This window comes from Erinaceus europaeus, chromosome 12 (genome assembly GCF_950295315.1).
Source record: "Erinaceus europaeus chromosome 12, mEriEur2.1, whole genome shotgun sequence".
In the NCBI taxonomy this organism is placed as follows: domain Eukaryota; kingdom Metazoa; phylum Chordata; class Mammalia; order Eulipotyphla; family Erinaceidae; genus Erinaceus; species Erinaceus europaeus.
Genome location: NC_080173.1, coordinates 37268789 through 37292908, shown reverse-complemented (window position 1 = coordinate 37292908; position 24120 = coordinate 37268789). Strand labels below are relative to the sequence as shown.

The 24120-nt window shown below is 41.1% G+C and overlaps 2 pseudogenes; both read right to left on the bottom strand.

Annotated features, from left to right (window-relative positions):
* Window positions 1-1750: 1750 nt before the first annotated feature.
* Window positions 1751-6779, bottom strand: LOC103120904 (mitogen-activated protein kinase 9-like; annotated as a pseudogene).
* Window positions 6780-9915: 3136 nt separating this feature from the next.
* On the bottom strand, window positions 9916-23694 carry LOC103120903 (peptidyl-prolyl cis-trans isomerase A-like; annotated as a pseudogene).
* Window positions 23695-24120: the final 426 nt, after the last annotated feature.

Sequence of the window (24120 nt, the reverse complement as noted above, 5' to 3'; positions counted from 1 at the left end):
AAAAACTAGTATAGCCACAGGCCCTTTGGAATGTAACTAAAATATACCTACTAGCTATCTACAAAATGGAGGACCCCCCCCTCCAACTCTTGATCTGCACTATTCCAGGCCTTAGGCCCATGATTGGTCAACAATTTGTTTGGCTTTGTACGTTAACTCTCTTGTTAACCACCAGGTTCCAGATGCTAGCATGATGCTTACCAGACTTACCTGGACAGACTGACCCCACCATTGTGTCCTGGAGCTCCACTTCCCCAGAGCCCTTCCCCACTAGGGAAAGAGAGAGACAGGCTGGGAGTATGGATTGACCTGTCAACGCCCATGTTCAGCAGGGAAGCAATTACAGAAGCCAGACCTTCAACCTTCTGCATCCCACAATGACCTTGGGTCCATACTCCCAGAGGGTTAAAGAATAGGAAAGCTATCAGGGGAGGGGATGGGATACGGAGTTCTGGTGGTGGTAATTGTGTGGAGTTGTATCTCTCTTATGTGGTACAACTATGGTTTTGTCAATGTTTCCTTTTTATAAATAAAAAACATTTTTTAAAAAAAGAACTGCTTTACCACTCATGAAGCTTCCCTCCTGCAGGTAAGGACGGGTTTGACCCCAGGAGCATGCATACTAATGTGTGCACTTTACCAGCTGCACCAACACCTGGCTTCCTTGTCTTTTCCTTCTTTCTTTCTTTTTTTAATGTTTTACTTATGTTTAATCCAGTATTGCCTTTTTCTTTCTTACAACCTTGGGCATTTCCCCCAACCTGACAGATACTTCCCATCCTTTTGCCTGGCATCATGGACTTCATGATACATCTTTTTAGGTTTTGCTCTCTGATACCTAATTCCACACTAGACCCCCTTGTTTGTTGTCCTTGTTGCTTATCTGTGCATGTTTCCTCTTGGTAGGACTTTTCACCATCTGTGGAATATAACCACTTCAAAGTGAGGCATATTCCTATCAAGTCAAATAATCAATGTGAAAAGAGTCTGCAAAGTGGAAGAAGGTATTAGTGGTAGGAGAGGGTGGGGGGAATATTTTCTCTCTTCCTAACTTTATTTAATGTAAATTACTCTGGATCTGGTGGTGATGCACCCAATAGAATACTCATGTTATTACCATGTGCAAGGATCCAGGCTTAACCCCCCCTCCCTACTTGTAGGGGGAAAACTTCATGAGTGGTAAAGTAAATGCTACATGTATCTCTATTTCTCTTGGTCTCTATCTCTCCATCTCCCCTCAAGTTCTCTGTGTCCTATCAAATAAAAAAGAAAAGGAAAACAGTTGTCCTTGATTCATTGTGCAGGCATTGAATCTCAGTGATAATCCTGGTGAAAATTAAAAAAAACCCAAAACTCTATGTTAGTACTTATGGCCATTAGTTGGTTGAATTTGACTAGTCTAAACTGAGATCTGTTCAGAATACACACTATGTTATAATCATTTAGACTGAAAAACAGAATGTGAGATGTCTCCATATTTATACTGATCACGTGAAAATATCAGACTATAAAAGAAAGTAAGAATATGATTATCTGGTGGCTAGTTAATACACATGTATCTCTTATTATTTTTTTCTGGTCAGTCACCAAATTACTGAAGAGGATTAAAAGAAACTTCTAAAAGCAGCACTGCTTGGAAGAGTATTTGGCATTTAAACACTTTTTTCCAAAGTGCTAGAGGGCATGTCCCAGCAAGCATTTCAGTCCCATAGAAGTGAGAGTTCCTTCACTGTTGGTAAGCATACTACTTCTGGCCTATCATCAACAACCTTCTAGGGGTCCCATTGAGGCATGCAGACTGCTGTTTGTGTCTGAGACCAGTGTCTGCTCAGTGGACATGGATGAAATGTCATTGATAGATGACAACTGAGAAGGAATGGTGTTGCTACTTACTGCTGCATCTGAAGGCTGATCTTTTCCAAAACCATTCTTGTTTCTTTCTTCCCGATCCATGACTTCTTTGTAAGTTAGCACTTTCCACTCTTCAATTGCATGTTCACTTTCTTCCAGTTGGGCATCGTAAATTTGAGGTGGTGGTGCTTCAGCCTCCACTGGGTCCTACCACACGGTGATGTAGGGGTGACTCAGGGCTTCGTCCACAGAGATCCACTTGTCAGGAATTATCACCAACATTGTTAATAGCAGATCTTGGGGTTGGCTTTTTTTTTAAAAAAAAAAAATTATTTATAAAAAGGAAACACTGACAAAAAAACATAGGATAAGAGGGGTACAACTTCATACAGTTCCCACCACCAGAATTCCATATCCTATCCCCTCCCCTGATAGCTTTCCTATTCCTTATCCCTCTGGGAGTATGGACCCAGGGTCATTGTGGGATGCAGAAGGTGGAAGGTCTGGCTTCTGTAATTGCTTCCCCGCTGGACATGGGCATTGACAGGTCGATCCATACTCCCAGCCTGTCTCTCTCTTTCCCTACTGGGGCAGGGTTCTAGGGAATCGGGGCTCCAAGACACAATGGTGGGGTCAGTTTGTCCAGGGAAGTCCAGTTGGCATCATGCTGGCATCTGGAACCTGGAGGCTGAAAAAAGAGTTAATGTATAGAGCCAAACAAATTGTTTGACTAATCATGAACCTAAAGGCTAGAATAGTTAATATGAAGAGTGGGAGGGGATCTCCATTTTGCATATAGTTGGTAGTCCTATTTTAGTTATATTCCAAAGAGCCCATGACTATACTAGTTTGTTCAGACTCAGATGGGAATATCCAGTCTGGAAAGAGTTCTTCAAATTTGACTCCAGGATATTTTCATCGGTTTTCTACATATTTCCTCACTGTTGGCTGAAGTTTCTTCATGAAGTCTGCAGATGACCTTCCTAGTTGCTCCATAACTTTATTCTACTGATCAATATGGTCAGTTGTTGGGAAATTGTGAGGATTGTGAGGATGTGGTTGAGCTTGGCAGGGCTTGACTTGAGGAGACATCCATCCTCTCGTCTTATCAGATTTATTATCTATATAATCATTGTTTTGCTTGAAAGATCCCCACCCATTCCATTCCTTTGATCTATCTTCTTTCTACCCTCAAGACCCTCCCTGCCTGCAGGGTACTATTATTAATCCTACCAGTTAAAGCCCTTGCAACAGTTGCTAAGGAAGTTCCTACCTTTCCAGCCCCTTTTGCCTTTCTCTGCCCCTTTCCTAGCCATTTCCATTTCCCACTTGCCACTTCCGGTCCGATATTTAAACACCTTGGCTCTCTGATCAATAAAGAATTGAATTGCCTCTCCATCAAGAGTCTGTTCCTGAGTCCTCTCTCCCGTTGCTGAGTGATTAGCATCCCAGGCTGGCTCCAGTCATGTTCTCTCCAACCCAGAGAGCACACATCTGGGAAGAGGCACCCCCACACTAGCCCAGCAGTCAGTGCCATGGACTATCACACAAACTTTCACCAGGTTGTGTGGGTTGATGCAACCCACTGACCAGATATCAATGTTCTCCTTGTAGTCCATGTCCAAGATTACCTTGGGGGCCCCAATAGTAGCGTGTCACCACTAGGGAATCATCATGAAGTTGGCGCATGCCATCTGGGCCAGGCCGAAGTCCTGGATCTTAAGTGTACAATCTGACTTCATGACAACATTGCTAGGCTTCAAATCTCTATGAATGATACCAGCTGAATGCAGATGTTTAATGCCACAGAGCATCTGATAGAAAAGGTAGGACATTCTTTCATGGTCCAACACCATATGGATAAACTGACATAACTTAGCATCCATTAATTCCATAATCAGATAAACATCTTGAAATTCTTCTAGAGTTTTTTGTGGTATACGCACATTTAACAAACTGATTGTATATATATATTTTTTAATTTAATTAATTTATTTATTTTGCATCCAGGGTCATTGCTGGGACAATATGCCTGCACCATGAACCCACTGCTCCTGGAGGCTATTTTTCCCCCTTCCGTTGCCCTTGTTGTTTTAAAGTAATTATGTTTTTATGATTGACACATTTTAAGAGGATGAATTCACAATAGTCTCTCTTTGCATAAGATTTTGAAAAGATGGCTGAGCTTTTTTTTTTTAAAATAACCTAATTTTATTTATTTGATTTATAACCCTGAATCTGGAGAAAAATATTTTAAAATATATTGAACTTTTTTTTTTCATTTCTTTTATGTAGTAATTTTTCATTTTTTATTTTTATTTTTTATTTAAGAAAGGATTAACAAAACCATAGGGTAGGAGGGGTACAATTCCACACAATTCCCACCACCCAATCTCCACATCCCACCCCCTCCCCTCATAGCCCTCCCACTCTCTATCCCTCTGGAAGCATGGACCCAGGGTCATTGTGGGTTGCAGAAGGTAGAAGGTCTGGCTTCTGTAATTGCTTCCCCGCTGAACATGGGCGTTGACTGGTCGGTCCATACTCCCAGTCTGCCTCTCTCTTTCCCTAGTAGGGTGGGTCTCTGGGGAAGCGGAGCTCCAGGACACATTGGTGGGGTCTTCAGTCCAGGGAAGCCTGGCCGGCATCATGATGGCATCTGGAACCTGGTGGCTGAAAAGAGAGTTAACATGCGAAGCCAAACAAATTGTTGAGCAATCATGGACCCAAAGCTTGGAATAGTGGAGAGGAAGTGTTAGGGGGGTACTCACTGCAAACCCTAGTGCACTTCTATTTTCAGGTATATATTTTGCAGTAGTTTACAGATACGTGTGAACATATGCTCTCTCTCACAGAAACTAGTGTATATCTAGGTTTTGGGACTTTGTTAGAAAGTGAACCACCTGAGATGGAATCAGAGTATACTATGAAAGGAAAGGTCTCACCCGAGTAATGAAGCTGAAGGGTTGTCATTCCACACGTGAAGTCTCTGGACACAGTCTGAAGTGAAGCATGTTGAGGTGGCAATCGTTGTGTTGGTTAGGTTGTGATCGGCAGATGCAATATTATTTGATATGGATTGGGAGAGGCATACGGGAAAGTGGGCCCTATCCAAGGGTTTCAGGATTGGGGGAAGTAGAGGCTCTATAGTGGAGATGTGAGGTTCCTGCTGTCTTAGGGTTCCAAAAGACAATCGATAGTTAATGTTATCATCACATTAATTGGTAATTGGGTTAACTTTGAAAAGTCCTTTTGTTAGGGTTTGCTGTACAGTACCCAGTATCTTGTATATAGCTGTGCTATTGGTTGCTTCTGATCTACTTGGTCTAGGCTTTTGAGAGAGTCTGCATATCAATTACACAGCCTATATATTGAAAAAATTCAGTTTGTGTTTTGAGAAACTTCGAGACATACAATTAATTTTCCCCCTTTCATATTAATTAACTAGTGGTTTATATGACTACATTTTACTAGGAGTGTACATAAACACCATTCCCACCACCAAAACACTGTGACCCATCCCTCCCACCCACTCCCAACCCCCACTGGCCCAGGAAGCTGCATGTCTACCCCTCACCACAGGGTTTTTACTTTGATGCCCTACTTACAATTTGGTCAGGTCCTGATTTTAGTTTCCCTTTCAGATCTTCTTACTCAACTTCTGTTGATGAGTGGGATCATCCCATACTCATCTTTATCTTTCTGACTTACCTCACTTAACATAATTCCTTCTAGCTTTGTCCAAGATGGGTCAGAGAAGGTGGGTTCATTGTTCTTGATAGCTGCATAGTATTCCATTATATATATATACCACAGCTTTCTCAGCCACTCATCTGTTGTTGGGCACCTGGGTTGCTTCCAGGTTTTAGCTATTATGAATTGTGCTGCTATGAACATAGGAGTACACACCTCTTTTTGGTTGGGTGTTATGGAGTCCTTGGGATATAACCCCAGGAGAGGAACTACTGGATCATATGGAAGGTCCATGTCTAGCCTTGTGAGAGTTTTCCAGACTGCTCTCCACAGAGGCTGGACCAATTTACATTCCCACCAGCAATGTAAAAGGGTTCCTCTGTCCCCACAACCTCTCCAGCATTTGTTGCTGCTGTCCTTTTTGATGTATGCCATTCTTACAGGAGTGAGGTGGTATCTTAGTGTTGTCTTAATTTGCATTTCTCTGACAATCGGTGACCTAGAGCAGTTTTTCATATGTTTGTTAGCCTTTTGGATCTCCTCTGTAGTGAATGTTTTGTTCATATCCTCTGCCCATTTTTGGATGGGGTCATTTGCTTTTTTGGTGTTAAGTTTGCTGAGCTCTTTATATATTTTGGTGATTAGTTTCTTGTCTGATGTATGGCATGTGAAGATCTTCTCCCATTCTGTGAGGGGTCTCTTTGTTTGTTTAATAGTTTCTTTGGATGTACAGAAGCTTTTCAATTTGATGTAGTCCCACTGGTTTGTTTCTGTTTTAGACTTCCTTGCAGTTGGGTTTGATTCATCAAAGATGTCCTTGAGGTGTAGGTGGGAAAGTGTTTTACCAATGTTTTCCTCTAAGTATTTGATTGTTTCTGGTCTGACATCTAGGTCTTTGATCCATTTGGAGTTGATTTTTGTTTCTGGTGAGATTAAGTGGTTCAATTTCATTCTTCTGCATGTTACAACCCAGTTTTCCCAGCACCATTTATTGAAGAGAGCCTCCTTTTTCCATTTAATCCTTTGGGCCCCCTTATCAAATATTAGATGTCCATAGGTGTGGCTGAGCTTCTTTACTGAAACATTTATCCCAAATATGTATCAAAAGCAACACAAATGATTCCTTATGCTCCAGAGCTGATTGGTTTCAATTGCTGTTAACACTTTAAGGCAGTGAAAGTTGAGTCTGCCATTTGGACACTGTAAAACTTACTGTCACATTTGCTGTCACTCATGATGTCATATAGTATTCCGAAGAGTCGGCTGCAATTGTCAAACCTTGTGTGCTTTCTAAACACAAGGGCTAGAGTGATGGGCAGCTCAGTCCTGTTCTCAAAGAGGTACATTCTAGCTTCTGGCCGCCCTGCCTTTCTGCGCTCTGGCCCTCAGTGGGTGTTTAAATTTTTTTTTAAAAATCATCAGAAAAAAACAAATTGATCACGAGCAAAATGTTTTGTTAAAAGTAATTTTCCAGTTTTTTATAGGTATATATATTTTATAGGTATATTTGATGTATAACATGTTTTAGGTGTACAACAAAATACTGTAGTATGTATACATATTGCCAAATGATCACTGCAATAAGTATAGTTAACATATTTCCCCACACATAACTAGAAAAAGTGTTTTTTCCTTGTGATGATGACTTTCATGATCCACTGACTTAGCACCTTTCAAATATGGCAGGATGTGAGGGTGATCTGGATAACCAGAGTTGATTGGCTGATCTGGCTGGCTGGCTAGGCCCTTTCCTCCTTCCATTGCTCCATGTATGTCTCTCCCAAAGCTGTGCTCAATCATAGAGGACAACTGTCCCTAATAGAGATGGACTTGCTAGAACCTCCAAACATGCTCTCAAAGCCCAAATATGAAATTATTAACTGTCATCAGTATGCTGTACTTTATATCTCCATGATTAATTTTTGGTATCCATAACCCCTTTTGCCCATCCCCTCCCCTCTGGCAATTGTCAATCTGTTCTCTATGTGAGCTTTTGTTTAAAGTCCACATATAAGTGAGATCATGGGGGCCAGGCGGTAGTGCAGTGGGTTAAGCACACATGTTGAGAAGTGCTAGGAGTGGCGTAAGGATCCTGGTTGCAGCCCCCGGGCTACCCACCTACGGGGGGGTCGCTTGGGAAGCAGTGAAACAGGTCTGCATGTGTCTATCCTTCTCTCCCCCCTATGTCTTACCCTCCTCTCTCCATTTCTCTCTGTCCAATCCAACAACAATAATAACAAGGACAACAAAAATGGGGAAATATGGCTTCCAGGAACAGTGGATTCATAGTGCAGGCACTGAGCCCCACTGATAAACCTGGAGCCAAAAAAAAAAAAAGTGAAGTCATAATTGTATTTATTTTTACATTGCCTGGGGCCTCATGCTCTGGCCAGTTTTCTTTTTCTCTTTTTTTCCCATTCATTTAGAGAAGCAGAGGAAGAGATACCAATGCATCAGAGCTTCCTTCAAGCCATGGCACTCCTGTGTGGTATGCTATGTATTTTCTTTATTCATTAATCAGTGGGAACTGAGGTCTTGACTATTGAACATCATGCTGCAGTAAATGTGGAATGCATAGATCTTTTCTGGTTCCTATTTTCATTTTCTTTGCCTAAAGCCCAGGATTGGAATTGCTGAGTCATAGGGCAGTTCTTGTTTTAAACTTTTTTTTCCCTAGATAGATGGGGGTATAAGAAATAGCATAATTATTATACAAAAAGAATATCATGCCCAAGGCTCTAAAGTTCCAGGTTGAATCTCCTACACTACCATAAGCTAGAGCAACATCGCCCCGCCAGATATTCGTCGGGATGTGGCATCATCTAAGTACATTTCCCACGTCTACGCTCGACCGGACCTGCCAATATACGCGGATATCTTCGCCCACCCTGTCCAACGCTTGACGTCTCATCACCCAATCTGGTCCCCTATGCCTACACTGAACTTCTCTGTTCCAGTCTCTTGGAAACAGAGTTGGCAGTCAGCTGAGGTAAAGAACAAACACCTCATCACAGACCCCTGCAAGCGTCAACCTGGCTTTGACCTAGCACGTTATGATTGGGCCCTCCTCAATCGCTATCGAACAGGCCATGGCCGGTGTGCCGCTATGTTCCATGGCTGGAGAGCCAGAGACGACCCGAATTGCCCCTGCGGCTACAGACAGACTATGACCCACATAGTCAACGACTGCCACCTCTCCAGATTCAAAGGAGGTCTCGAAACTTTACATCAGGCTCAACCTGACGCTGTTGACTGGCTACGGAAGAAGGGCAAACGCTAGAAGAAGAAGCTAGAGCTGAGCAGTGCTCTTGAAATCACAGCACCAAAGCTTCCTTCATAGCATTGGAGGCCAGGCTTGAACCTAGGTTGCATGTATGGCAAAACAGCACAATGTCCAAGTAAACTATTTTGACAGCCTATTTTTATTTTTTCAATTTTGTATTTCATTTATTGGATTTCATTTATTGGATAGAGAAAGAAATTGAGAGGGAAGAGGGAGATAGAGAGACCTGCAGCTTTGCTTTACCACTTGTGAATTTTTTCCCCTGTAGGTAGGGACTGGGATCTTGAACCTGGGGTCTTTGTGCACTGTAATACACACTTAATTGTGTGCCACCACCTGGCGCTCTCAATTTTTTTATTATATTTCTTTATTGCCTAGGGTAAGGGGGAGATATAGAGGGAGACAGACATCTGTAGCACTGTTTAATCTCTCACAGAGTTTCTTTCTGCAGGTAGGGGCTGGGGGATTTGATCCAAGTCCTTGTACATTATAACATGTGCACTCAAGTGGGTGCAGCACCATCCAGCCCCTAATTTTTTTAGATTGATTTATTTTTACAAGATAAACGTCAGAATATTGTTCTAGCATATGATGCCTGGAATCAAACTCAAACTTCAAGCATGCAAGTCCTGTATTCAGTCCACTGAGCCACTCCCTTGCCATTCTACTTTTAATCTTTTTTAAAGAATTACTTATATCATGAGCTATAGAGAGAGAGAGAAAAAGAGAAGCCAGAGCAGCACTCTGGCATATGTGATGCCAGCAATCAAACTCAGGACTACATACTTGCTACCCCAAAACTCTACCATTGTGCTACCTCCTAAGCTTCTCTACTTTTTAATTTCAGAAAGGCTACACAAATGTACATTTCTACCAACAGTGTACTCTTTTTTTGCTGTTTATTTCTTTATTTCATAATCATAAACTTAACTCTGCAATCCAGCTAGACTTGGAAGAGATCGATAAGGAATACATGGAAACCGAAGGACTGTAGCAAGAGCACAGTTATAGGGTGTTTTGAGCAGAGGGATAAAGGGGTGCTCTGCCGAGCTTCAGAAGGAATGATTTGGTGGTTAAAATAAAACAACTCAAATTTATTAGATTTGTCCACAGTCAGCAGTGGTGATTTTCTTGCTGATCTTGCCATTCTTGGAGACAAAACCCTCCATGACCTGCACAACATTCATGCCCTCCTTCACTTTGCCAAGACCACATGCTTGCCATCCAACCGCTGGGTCTTAGCAATGCAGATGAAGAACTGGGAACCATTTGTGTTGGGTCCAGCATTTGCCATTGACAAGATGCCTGGGCCTGTATGCTTCAGGATGAAATTCTCATCCTCAAATTTCTCCCCGTAGATAGACTTTCCTCTGGTGCCATTATGGCGTGTAAGTCACCACCCTGGCATATAAATCCAGGGATAACTGTGAAAGCAGGAACCTTTATAACCAAATCCTTTCTCTCCAGTGCTCAGAGCATGAAAGTTTTCTGGGGTCTTTGGAGCTTAGTCTGCAAACAGCTCAAAGGAGATGCAGCCCAGGAGCTCGCCATCTTTTTTACTTTGGTAATGTGACTGGTCAAAATTTAAAATTACATGTCTAGTTCACATTACTTTTTTGTTGGACATCACTACCCTAGAATGAATCCATTATTGATCTGGCACAGAAAAGACACTCAGTAAATATTTGTTGTATGAAAGAATGAAGCTAACAATGAATAATATTTATTGTGTTCACTATATGCCAGGCACTGTTCTAGGCACTATCCATGTATTCATTTAATACTTACAGAAATAATTTTAGCTACCATTAACATAGCACTTATGTCTTACCAGAGAACAACCTGTGTAACTCTCTTGAATTAGTTCAATTAAACCTTACATTTACAATGTGGTATCTACTCTTATTTTGCCTTTTACAGTAGGAACATTGACCCTCACTATGAACTACCAATAGTAGGCACTGCCCCACTCTTCAAAGGGAGGTTGGAGTTATCCTACTCTGTCACTTGAGGAAGACTGGTCCTGAAATTAGTGCAGCTTAGAATATTCCCAGCTGTGACCATAGATTGTAAACAGTCTGACAGGGACTCAGAGGTTATACAAGCTTTGGTACTAAATATGAATAGATATGGGCCCCAGGTTAGAATGATGTGGTAAATGGTTAATTGTATTTCTATATTTTCTTCAAGTTTGGGAACTACTCTGTCCTAATGCAGCTTTCTAGTTCTATTCTCAACTCTGACTATAACTTCCCAGACAATATTTTTAGTTCACTCCCATGTTAGATATCACACTCAAAAGATTACTAAGACAGAGGCTCCTAGGAACATACCTAAGACAGATTTCCTATCCTCCTTTCACCCTAAAGTCCATACTTTCATATGCTTTATTTCTACTTTCTGGTTCCTGTGTATTGAACATTTTGTCCTGCTTTCCATCTTACTGCCTTTCAGTCTCCAAGTTCCTACTATGATTCTATTCTGACTTCCCTTTGCAGGTGACCTTACCAATGCTTCCTGGAACCTCATTTTTTCCAGATCCCTGACCCACTAAGGAAAGATAGAAACAGGCTGGGGGTATGGATTGACCTGGCAATGCCCTTATCCAGCAGAGACAAAATTATAGAAGCCAGAACTCTCACCTTCTGCATCCCAAAAAGAATTTTGGTCTATATTCCCAGAGGGGTAAGAGATAGTAGAATATGACAAGAGGATTCTATACCCCTATTCCACCAGGAATCTTATTTTATTTTTTTAAATTCTTTATTGGGGAATTAATGTTTTACATTTGACAGTGAATACAATAGTTTGTATATGCATAACATTTCCCAGTTTTCCATATAACAATACAACCCCCACTAGGTCTTCTTTCAGCCTTCTTGGATCTGTATTCTCCCCACCCACCCACCCCAGAGTCTTTTACTTTGGTGCAATATGCCAATTCCAGTTTAGTTTCTACTTGTAGGAAAGGGAAAAAATCTGGAAAACTCCAGAGAAAGGCAGGCACTGTTTCTCTTATCTGAGAGAAGAGAGGAATAAAAGGAAAGACACTTGGAAGTGTAGTAACAGGTATAGGGATGAATTAGAAAGGAAGAAGTAAAGGTGGGACCATTAAAAAAATCGGGAAAAGAAATGTATATATAGATATAGATATATAAATATAGAATCAGCCCATATCGGTGACCTTGGAAAAACTACTGCAGTTTCTAATAGAGGAGATGGAGACACAAGACTCTGGTGGTGGGAACCGTATGACATTATACTCCTATTATCTTATAACTTTGTAAATCAATATTAAATCACTAATAAAAATACATTTATAAAAGAACATAGAGTGAAGGGGAAGGAGGAGGCACATTTGGTTGAACTCATATGTTATAGTGTGCAAGGGCCTAGGTTCAAGCCTTTAGTCCCCACTTGCAGGAAAAACATCATGAGTGGTGAAGCAGTGTTACACATGTCTCTCTTTCTTCCTAACTTCCCATTCCCTCTTGATTTTTCTCTGTATCCAATAAATAATTTTTTAAATCTTGAAAAAAGAACATGAATGATAAAGAATTCTATATGTTGTTCTAGGTCACACAGATAGTAAGAAGTAAAACTGAGTGAAGAATAAGAGTTTGTGCTCTTAATTCCTGTGCTATATTAACTTCTTCACACACAGACCGTGGCACGAGTTGAAAGGATATAATGCAGTGTGATACAGAGTAGTATAGTATACCAGAGCACAGAATGTAAGGTGGTTTCTTGACACAGTTTGTATGCATTTCAGTTTTCTCAAAGTTGAAAATTAGCTTCCCACACTTTTTCTTTGGTTGATTAAAAAGTTTGTTTTTTGTCACTACAGCATATCACAAAATGTTACATCCTAAACTCATGATCCAGCTTTAGCAGTCTATCTAACTTTAATGGGAACTGTAATGGTGGTGAGTGAAAGGAAACTATGGGGGTAGGGAGCAGTCTGGAGGAGGTGCACTGGATAAACTGCTGGACTCTCAAGCATGAAGTCTTGAATTCAACCCCAGCATCCTATGTGCTAGAGTGATGCTTTGATTCTTTCTCCCTAACAAATACATGTTTCTGTTTTTGTTTTTCCTCACAAGGGTTATCACTGGGACTTGGTGCCTGTATGACAAATCCACTGCTCCTGGAGGCCATCTTTTTTGTCCATTACTGTTGTTGCTGTTATTGTTGTTCTTACTGAATAGGACAGAGAGAAATTTGAGAGAGGAGAGGAAGTTGGAGAGGAAGGAGAGGAAGATAAATACCTGCAGACCTGCTTCACCATGTGTGAAGCGATCCCCCTACAGGTGGGGAGCCAGGGGTTTGAACTGAGACCCCTGAGCAGTTCCTGCGCTTTGCACTATGTGGCTTAACCTGGTGTGTTACTGCCTGGCCCCCGTTTTGTTCTGTTTTGTTTTTTTCTTATTTTAAAAGAATACTGACCTAGATCCATAGTGAAAACTATCAGAAGTCTAGATGTTTGTTTTGTTTTGTCTAGGAGGTATGATTAAAATCAATATATACCTTTAGAGAGTTGAGCAGTAGTAGCACAGCAGGTTAAGTGCACGTGGTGCAAAGGGCAAGGACCAGCATCAGGATCCCAGTTTGAGCTCGCAGCTCCCCACCTGCAGTGGAGTGGCTTCACAGGCAGTGAAGCAGGTCTGCAGGTGTCTATGTTTTTCTCTCCTTCTCCGTCTTCCCCTCCTCTCTCCATTTCTCTCTGTCCTATCTGGAACAACAACATCAATAACAACAACAATAATAACCACAACAATGATAAAAACAAGGGCAACAAAAAAGGAAAATAAAACATAAAAAATCAATACCTTTAATATTTGATCTATAATATAGAAAGAAAAGAGTAGACCTCCTCTCTCAAATTTCTCTGTCCTATTCAGCAATAACAACAATAACAGGAATAACAACAGCAATGGACAAAAAAGATGGCCTCAGGGAGTTGGGTGGTAGCGCAGTGGGTTAAGTGGCGCAAAGCCCAAGGGCCGGCATAAGGATCCCTGTTTGAGCACCCGGCTTCCCACCTGCAGGGGGGTCGCTTCACAGGCAGTGAAGCAGGTCTGTAGGTGTCTGTCTTTCCGCCTCTCTGTCTTCCCCTCCTCTCTTCATTTCTCTCTGTCCTATCCAACAATGACAACAATAATAACTACAACAATAAAACAACAAGGACAACAAAAGGAAATTAAAAAAAAAAAAAAGATGGCCTCCAGGAACAGTGGGTTTGTTGTGCAGGCACCAAGACCCAGTGACAACCCTGGTGGAAAACACACACACACACACACACACACACACACACACACACACACAGAGAGAGAGAGAGAGAGAGTATCACAGTACTTTTGGTGCACTTAGAACTGGCCTTGAACCTGTGAAGTTTGCATAGCAATGAAAGCACACTACCCAAGTAAGCTGTTTTTCCATTCCCTATTTTTTTAAATGAAATACATACAGAGAAAAATAGAGATAGATTACATAGATACGGAAAGAGAGAGAGACACTAGAGCACTACTCAGTTCTGGTTTATGATGGTGCTGAGGACTGAACCTAGGAGTTCAGAGCCTCAGGCATGAAAGTCTTTTACAAAACCAGTATGCTGTCTCTCCAGCCTCTATGGCTTTCTATCGAATTACATTTACAGTGGCTCTCCTTTCTTCAGCCCTTACTATAAAAATACTCGATTTCAAGCAAACAAATAAAAGAGAAAACCTAAGAGCTTCAATTCTAGATCCCTAAGGGGAAAAAAGGAGTAAAGAAAGCAAGTGTATGTTCTGATACTACTGTTAAAAGAACAAAATTCATCTGAAAATTTTTAGAGATCTTACTGGCTTTGTTCATGAAACAGGCAGCTTCCCACCCAGCAAGTAGACAAATTCTGCAGTGGTTGTACAAAATGGGAAGTTTTTAATGTCAGAAGAGAGTAGAACAAACTTATTAGAACAGGAAAGAAGACTCTACTAAGATATGCCAGCCTAGCATATCTTAGTCACATGCTGCTTTGCCATGTGTGAGGCCACCAAAGAAATGCCTCTAAAGGATGCTTTGGTCACCCCTCACTCCCATTCTGTCTGTCTCTGTGCCTGAAAAAGTCAGCCCTAGTGATGTCAAAAATAAATATATAAGATTTTATTGCCACCTTCTCTCAGAGGAAAGCAAGGGCTTCTAACATACAGATTGCCTTAATTAATTAATTAATTGGATAGTGACAGAGAGAAACTGAGAGGGAAGGGAGGGAAATAAAAGGAGTGGGAGAAGGGGAAGGAGAGAGAGAGGTCTGCAGTACTGCTTCACCACTTATGAAGTTTCGCTCCTGCAGATGGGGACTGGGGGCTTGAACCTGAGTCCTTGAGCATTGTAACATGTGTGGTTGACCAGGTGTGCCACTGCCTGACCCCCAGATTGCCTTCCTAGTTGTAACTGGAAGATTCTAGATTGTTTTAGAATTCCATTTTGTTCTGTCTTGTTTTGCCTTGGAAAAGTTAAAGCTGCAGTTAGGTGAGATATTAAATCTGCAGGGTTACAACATGGAATAGTCTATTTGGGCCTGTTTTTTCTTTCTTTAGTCATCAAATGGTTTTTTTTTTTTTTTTTCTTCCTCCAGGGTTATTGCTGGGCTCGGTGCCTGCACCATGAATCTACTGCTCCTGGAGGCCATTTTTTCCCCCTTTTTGTTGCCCTAGTTGTTGCAGCCACGTTGCGGTTATTATTGCCATTGTTGACGTTGCTTTGTTGTTGGATAGGACAGAGAGAAATGGAGAGAGGAGGGGAAGACAGAGAGGGGAGAGAAAGATAGACACCTGCAGACCTGCTTCACCGCCTGTGAAGCGACTCCCCTGCAGGTGGGGAGCCGGGGCTCGAACCAGGATTCTTACGCCGGTCCCTGCGCTTTGCGTGCGTTTAATCCACTGCGCCACCGCCCGACTCCCATCAAATGGTTTTAAAAGCAGTAGGACTTGTCCTGAGATCTTTCTGTTTTTAGGTGATACCTTTACATAGTATAAAAACCAAAAGATCCATGTTCTATGGAGAATAAGGCCCATTGCTTCCCTGGTAACCCAGTATTCTAAATGTTGATTCTTTTGCTCAATGACACTATTGTAAGGACTGCTTCATGGTTTTCTCTTGGGTAATAGCAACCTTTGTGACAGATTTACCATGCTGAATTTCTATGTTCCTTGACTTTTAGCCAAACAATTCCTCACTGATTTACTAGCTATTCAATTTTTTGGGGGGGAGGGGGGGAGGGTAAAAGATACTGTTTCATTCAGATGAAGAGACATAGGAAGAGAGACAAAAGCACCAAAGCTTCCTGTTCTGCCATAACACCACTCATATATTGCTAAAGTTCAAACCTGGGTCTCACATATAGCAATACAGACATCCTATCTATTGAGCTTTTTAAAAAGAATTTATTTATTTATTTATTTATTTATTTATGTCTCCAGGGTTATCACTGGGGCTTGGTGCTGGTACTACAAATCCACTGCTTTTGGTGGCCATTTTTTCCCATTTTTATTGGATAAGACAGAAGTTGGGAGGGTAGGGAAGACAGAGGGAGAGACACAGAGAGATACCTGCAGCCCTAGTTCACCACTCATGAAGCTTTGTCCCTGCAGGTGATAACCAGGGACTTGAACTTGCATCCTTGTGAACTGTAATATGTGCACTTTACTACGTGCACCACCACATGGCCCCTTAGAATTATTTATTTGTGTTAATGAATGGAAGAGACAGAGAAAATAAGTAAGAGTCAGAAAGACTTCAGTATAAGTCTAGCATATGCAGTGTCAGGGATAGAACTCAGGAACTCACACATGAAAATCTTGAGCTCTATTAAGGAGTTATCTCTCTCTCTCTCTCTCTCTCTCTCACACACACACACACACACACACACACACACACACACACACAATTTTTTTTTTTAACCAGAACACCGCTGAACTCTGGTGTATGGTAGTATAGGGGATTGAATTTGGAACATGGGAGCTTCAGAGATGAAAATCTTTTGCAGAACCATTATGAATATCTCCCCAGACACTTGACCACTTTTAAATGCTTTTTTTCACCAGCTCTTTTATCCAGTTTTTTTTCACTTGTTCACAGAAATAGAGCTGTACAAATTATTCAGTGTTTTTGGAAACAAGTGGAAATTTATACATTTATTTAACCAAACCAACACAGTAATTTAGATCAGGTCTTAGATTAAATGTTGTCTTGCCTTTGGCTTTAGAAGTTTTGTTATTTGTGTGTATATAAATTTCTCAGAACAACTGCTATTTTCCTAATACAGTCAAAACACATTATCACTTATGAATAGATAGGATAGTTATAAGTAGAAAATTAAAAATGTGTGGGTGATTAAGAGGATATTTCCCAACAAACATTCTGATTTTAATTATCCCCAAACCAAACAGATGAATAATGTCTTTCTTTGTCTTAATTCACTTGGTTCTTTCAGTGGTAGGTCTTAAGAAAATAAGTTCATTTTACAGTCTCCTAGAGGAAAGTTCTTTATGGTCCACTGATGACTGTTCCTTAAAGATCATTATGGTTCCAGAGGTGGTGCAGCAGTTCTAACGCTGGACTTAAAAAGTATGAGGCCCACAACAATATTTATACACTTTCCCCATATTTGGGAGCTACTCTCTTCCCTGATCCAGCTTTCTGGTTCTTTCTCCAGCCATGGCATCATAACTTGAAACCACCTGCATATCAGATGTCAGGCTAAAAAAAATAAATAAAAGACAAACACCTAGTATAGTCATGGGCCCTTAGGAATATAACTAAAATGGGCCTACTAACTATCTACAAAACAGAGACCCCCCAACTCATCATCTGAACCATTCCAGCCTTTAGGTTCATGATTACAGACTTGTTTTTTTGTATTTATTATCTTTATTTATTGGATAGAGACAGCCAGAAATCAAGAGGGAGGGGGTGATAGGGAGAGAGACAGAGAGACACCTGCAGCCCTGCTTCACCACTCGTAAAGCTTTTACTCTGCAGGTGGGGACCAGGGGCTCGAACCCGGGTCCTTGAGCATTGAAATACATGCGCTCAACCAGGTGTGCCACCACTCGGCCCCTTAGGTTCATGATTAGTCAACAGTTTGTTGACTCTTTTTTCAACCACTAGGTTCCAGATGCTATGATGCCAACCCGATTTCCCTGGGCAGCTGACCTCACCAATGTGTCCTGGAGCCCCCTTACCCAGAACCCCGCCCTACTAGAGAAATAGAGAGGCTGGGAGTATGGATCAACCTGTTAATGTCTATGTTCAGTGGGGAAGCAATTACAGAAACCAGACCTTCCACATTCTGCACCCCATAATGACCCTGAGTCCATACTCCTAGTGGGATAAAGAATAGGAAAGCTGGGAGATGGGCAGTAGCACAGCAGGCTAAGCACACTTGGTGGGAAGCACAAAGGATCCAGGTTTCAGCCTCTGGCTCTCCACCTGCGGGGAGTCACTTAACAAGCTGTGAAGCAGGTCTGCAGGTGTCTTTCTCTCCCCCTCTCTGTCTTCCCCTCCTCTCTCCATTTCTCTCTGCCCTATCCAACAACAAGGATATCAATAACAACAACAACAATAATAATTATAACAATAACAAAAAAAAACCAAGGGCAACAAAAGGGAAAATAAGTAAGTAAATATAAAAATATATATTTTTAAAAAAGGAATAGGAAAGCTATCAGGGGAGGGGATGGGATACGGAGTTCTGGTGGTGGGGATTGTGTGGAGTTGTATTCCTCTTATCCTAATGTTTTTTTTGTCAGTGTTTCCTTTTTATAAATAAAAATTTTAAAAAGCATGAGTCCCAGACTTCTATCCCCAGCATTGCAAGTGGTACAGTGATGCTCTGGTTCTTGCTCTTTTTCTCTCTTCCCTTCCTCCTTTGTCATGTTAATAAATCAATTAGTCTTGCAATCAAGGAGGTGGCACAATAGATAACACATTAGATTCTCAAGCATGAGATTCTGGGTTCATTCAGCACTGTGTGTGCCAAAGTGATACTCTGGTTCTCTCTCTTCACAACCCTCTCTCTCTCGCGTAAACATAAGTAAATAAATAAATACATCTTTTTAAAATAAGACTTGGAAAGATTGCTAGGGAGGTTGTTAAAAGACTCAGCCTGGTGACTTAGGAAAGGTTATTGCTGGTGCATCGAGATCACTGTTTTTCTTACTGATTGTCTAATACCCAAGGTCAATTTGTAGTTCTCAACTGCACAAACTCATCTTTCCCAATTATTAGTAATTCATCTCCTTTTGATATGAAACTTTTTTATGGGAGGTATGAAACAGATTCTGAAAATGGAATCTGGCAACTGAAGAAGTGTTGCTTGATATTATTTTCTCGTTTCATTTTGGATGGCTTTAGCTGCTACTTAGTGGTACTCAGTCTTTCACTTTTAGAGGAAGATATTTCACAAGTATGTCAGAGACCAGATGTACAGGGACGTGAACAGAGAAGTAGAAATGGAGATAGTCACCTTGGGTTGCTAACCTGCTTGGTATCTCAGCTTCATGAGCTCAAGTCAGCCAGTCGGTGAGGGAAATAAGCTGAAGGAGAAACTGCCAGCACAAGGGCCAAGCACAAGATAGACAGCTGTCACTCAAGTTCACTGATACAGTGTGGCAGCATGAACAAAAGAGCTCTGCCTTGAGATTGTTCCTGCATGGGAAATTACCTAGAAGATGACTAGTCACTGCAATGGGGTAATCATTTATGTGTATGATTCCAAAGAAATACTGCTAACATATTCTCTATCATATGCCTTTAGTATATATATATATATATATATATATATATATATATTTTTTTTTTTTTTAATTTTTTGTGTGCCTGCACTTCGAATCCACTGCTCCTGGAGGGCATTTTCCCCTTTCGTTCCCCCTTATTTGTTGTTGTTATTATTGTTGTTATTGCTGTCGTTGTTGGATAGAACCGAGAGAAATCGAGAGAGGAAGGGAAGACAGAGAGGGGGAGAGAAAGACACCTGCAGACCTGCTTCACTACTTGTGAATCGAACCTCTGAAGGTAGGGAGCTGAGGGCTCGAATCAGGATCCTTATGTGGGTCCTTGCGCTTTGCACCATATGCGCTTAACCTGCTGTGCTACTGCCCGGCCCCCAAACTTGAGCATATTCTTATCCTAACCCAGCATTTCCATTTCTAGAATTTATTCTAAAGAATGAGAGATATCCAAACAGATACACATACAAAAATATTTACCCCAGTGTAAGTGGAAACCATATAACAACTGCAACAATGGGAGCTTGGCTAAGCTTTTGAGTACAATACCATACTAAATATTAGCATAATGGGAAATTAATCATAATATGCTAAGTAGGAAGAGTGAAATGTAAGCAGTTTATGATAACAATTCAAAGAATAAGAAATATATGGAAATACACTAAAATGAAGTTATGGTCATTTTTTAATTTGTGCTTTTCCAGAGTTTCCAGTTTTTGCAATAAACATATTTCCCTTTTATAACTGGAAATAAATGTCAATACTTTTAAAGTTACATTTACTGAAGGTTCATCTCTAATTTCATTTTAATAATTTGAACAGCTATTTTTTAAAAGCTTTATTCAGGGAGAATTTTTTTTATGAATCCTCTGCTCCTGAGGGCCATTTTTTCCATTTTGTTACCCTTGTTGCTGTTGTTGCTGGATAGAACAATGAGAGATGAGAAAAGAAGGGAGGATAGAGAGGGATAGATACCTGCTTCAACGCTTGTGAGGCAGTCCCCCTGAGGTGGGAAGCCGGGGCTCCAACTCAGATTCTATTTATTTATTTATTATTTAAGAAAGGAGACATTAACAAAACCATAGGATAGGAGGGGTACAACTCCACACAATTCCTGCCACCCAATCTCCATATCCCATCTCCTCCCCTGATAGCTTTCCCATTCTCTATCCCTCTGGGAGCATGGACCCAGGGTCGCTGTGGGTTGCAGAAGGTGGAAGGTCTGGCTTCTGTAATTGCTTCCCTGCTGAACATGGGCGTTGACTGGTCAGTCCATACTCAGTGTCATGAGCGCTTAACACGGTGCGGTACCACCAGGGCCCCCAGGGAGCCTTGCTTTATCACAATATATAGGTCTCTTGTATATAGCATGGTAGTTTGACATCCGTATAAATTACCAGAAAACTAGATTTAGGGTGGTGAACTAGCATAGTGCTTATACAAACATCTTTCCTGCCTGAGCCTCTGACATTCCAGGTTCATTCCCCAGCACAGCCATAAGCCAGAGCTGATCAGTGCTCTGGTTTAAAAAGAAAAATATCTAGATTCCATCGATTACTGTACAATTAACTTTATCCAATTTATCCACCTCTATCTCCCTGTACATAATTTTGCTCTCATAAGACTTTTGTTTTTATTTATTTTTTAAAATTATATTTATTTATTTATTTTGTCTTTTATAGCCCTCGTTTTTTATTGTTATAGTAGTTATTGTTGCTGTCATTGTTAAATAGGACGGAGAGAAATGGAGAGAGGAGGGGAAGACAGAGAGGGGGAGAGAAAGACACCTGCAGACCTGTTTCACCGTCTGTGAAGCAACTCCCCTGCAGGTGGGAAGCCGGGGGCTCCAACCAGTATCCTTACTGCGGGTCCTTGTAAAGCATGCATTTAACCTGCTGTGCTACCGCCTGACTCCCTTTATTTTATTTCTTTAAGTTTCTGGTGTTTGGTCTCATGTTTTGAGATCTGTATTTATTATATTATGATCAGCACACAAAGTATAATTTACATATTTTTTGAGACTTATTAACATAAGATACAGAAAGAGAAAGAACCAGAGACTATCATTCTAGCATATTCAATGATGGGGCCTTGTGTATTGAAGTCCAGCACTCTAGTCATTGTGCCACCTCCCAGGCCATGTCCACATTAAAATGTTAATGTGTTAAGTGATGCCTATCTCTATCTTTTTAAATTTTATTTATTTTAAGGTCTATCGTGTCAGATGAGAATAACTGTTCCTGCCCCTTTTTTGTGGTCCATTGGCTTGTATGGTAGTTTTCCATCCTTTCCATCCATCCTTGTCTTGTTGAGTTAGATGGGATTCCTGCAGGACAACATATAGTTGGGTTGTGTTTTCTGATCCATCTTCCTACTCTGTGCATTTTAGTAGGTGAATTCAGGCCATTGACATTTATTGATATTATAGAATGAAGATATTTTAATGCCATCATTCTAAAATTTTAGAGTGTTCTCATTAATGCTCAGAGGATCAGTCAATCAAGAGGTTTTAGCGATTATTCACATCTATGCACCCAATGAGAGGCCATCTAATTAAATACATCAAACTTCTACTGATAGGGCTACAGCAACAGAGTGATAGTAGTGGATTTCAACACCCCTTGGATGTTAAACCAGAAACTATCAAATACTTAGAGGAAAATGTGGGTTTCGGGTTCCTCAGGGGAATGGGCCAGCCCCGCTTCCACTTCACTGCCCAGTCTGTTGGCCACCAGGGCCTAGACAGAGAGCGGGGAATCTTGGGCCAGCAGTGGCAGGGGTGAGCTCACTGAGCAGTCTTCCAGCATACTGTGTCGGCGGACAGTAAGACAAACCCTCAGAGTACTGTGGCAGTGGACGGAACACTTTTTGTTTCAGTTACAAGTTTATAAAGGGGTAGCTGTGCAGGGGAAGGCAGCCAAGCTGGCCAATGAGACCAATATCTCCTTATAAGGAAAAAGAGAGCAAGGCAATGAGAAGGTATGGATGGTGATGTAGGAACGGGGAAATGGAAATTTAAAGAAGGCAAAGCCTACCAGAGGGAGGAGAGGTGGGGTAATGTGGTCGAGACTGACAGGAAGGTTGGAATTCCCCCATGTACTCTGGCCACATCTTGCTCGACCACAAGGCTGGCATGCCAAGAGGAGACTGATAGATGAGCTTGCAGGGGGTCAACCATTTATTCTCAAACACACATTAGACCCACATATTGGCAGAATTCTTTTCCAACTAAATTTTAAAGGCATCTTCAATGAAATGAACCCAATTACGAAAAAAACCAAAAAACGTTGAACAATTAACACAAAGCAGAACTTGGCCTGGGACTGGCTTATTGCACCAAGATAAAGGACTCAATGGTGGCAGGGAGGGTTCAGGTCCTGGAACATAGTGACAGAAGAGGATCTAGAGAGGGTTGAATTGTTATGTGGAAAACTTGACAAAAGTGAACAGGGGTAGATGGCATAATGGCTATGCAAAGAGAGTTTTATTCCTGAGGCTCCAAAGTCTTAGGTTCACGGTGAATTTACCTTTACCCCATCTTGGATGGAGCTCAAAGATACCGTGAGTCAGAAACAAAAGAATGAATATGGGATGATCTCATTCATATACAGAAGTTGGAAAACAAGATCTTAAGGGAAAACTCTAGGCAGAACTTGGACTGGAGCTGGTGTATTGCACCAAAGTCAAGGACTTTGGAGTGGAGGAGGGTTCAGGTCCTGAAGCATGATGGCAGAGGAGGACCTAGTGGGGGTTGTATTGTTATGTGGAAATGTTATGCATGTACAAGATATTGTATTTTACTGTTGACTATAAACCATTAATCTCTCAATAAAGAAATTTAAAAAATTAATATGTTGTTTTGGAGGTTTGCAATTTTTTATTTACTTAATTTATTTTGTCAGAGAACTGCTCAGCTCTTACGGTGTGGGGAAATAAATATTACACTTGCCTCATTTTTTTCCTGTGATTAAAAGCAATTTTGGATGTAGTGCTATTATGTGAATTTTTGCTTTCATTTTCCTGACTCAAAGAGAAGCTCACTTTTGATGTTCTGTGTCGAAGCAACCACTCAAAGGTTTCAGAGCATCTGTACTTCATGGTTCTCAACAGAAGCACCTGCATCTTAGCCAAGATCTGAAACCCATTTTCCTCACAGTGCCTTGAAGATTTGTGGGTTGCTGAATATAACTAAATTGAAAACCACTCTCTTTGAAAGGAAGTGAATGTTGCTGTTGCTTCCAGAATATCAAAAACTACAGGACAGACAGCTTGCAAAATGAAATAGCTGCTTGACAAACCACCTGCAGCATGGCAGCAAATAAAACCGGCTGAATTTTAAGAATTTGCTTTGGTTTATTGGACATTTATGAAATAATTTAATTCAAAAGTCTTCTATATTTACAGTGTTGAGGTGTCTTAAATAGACCATGAGAGGTTTCTGACTTGTAGAATTTCTCTATCACTTTTAAAAACTATGATTAAATGTGGTCTCTTGTGGTCCAGGAGGGGGCATAGCCTGTAGAG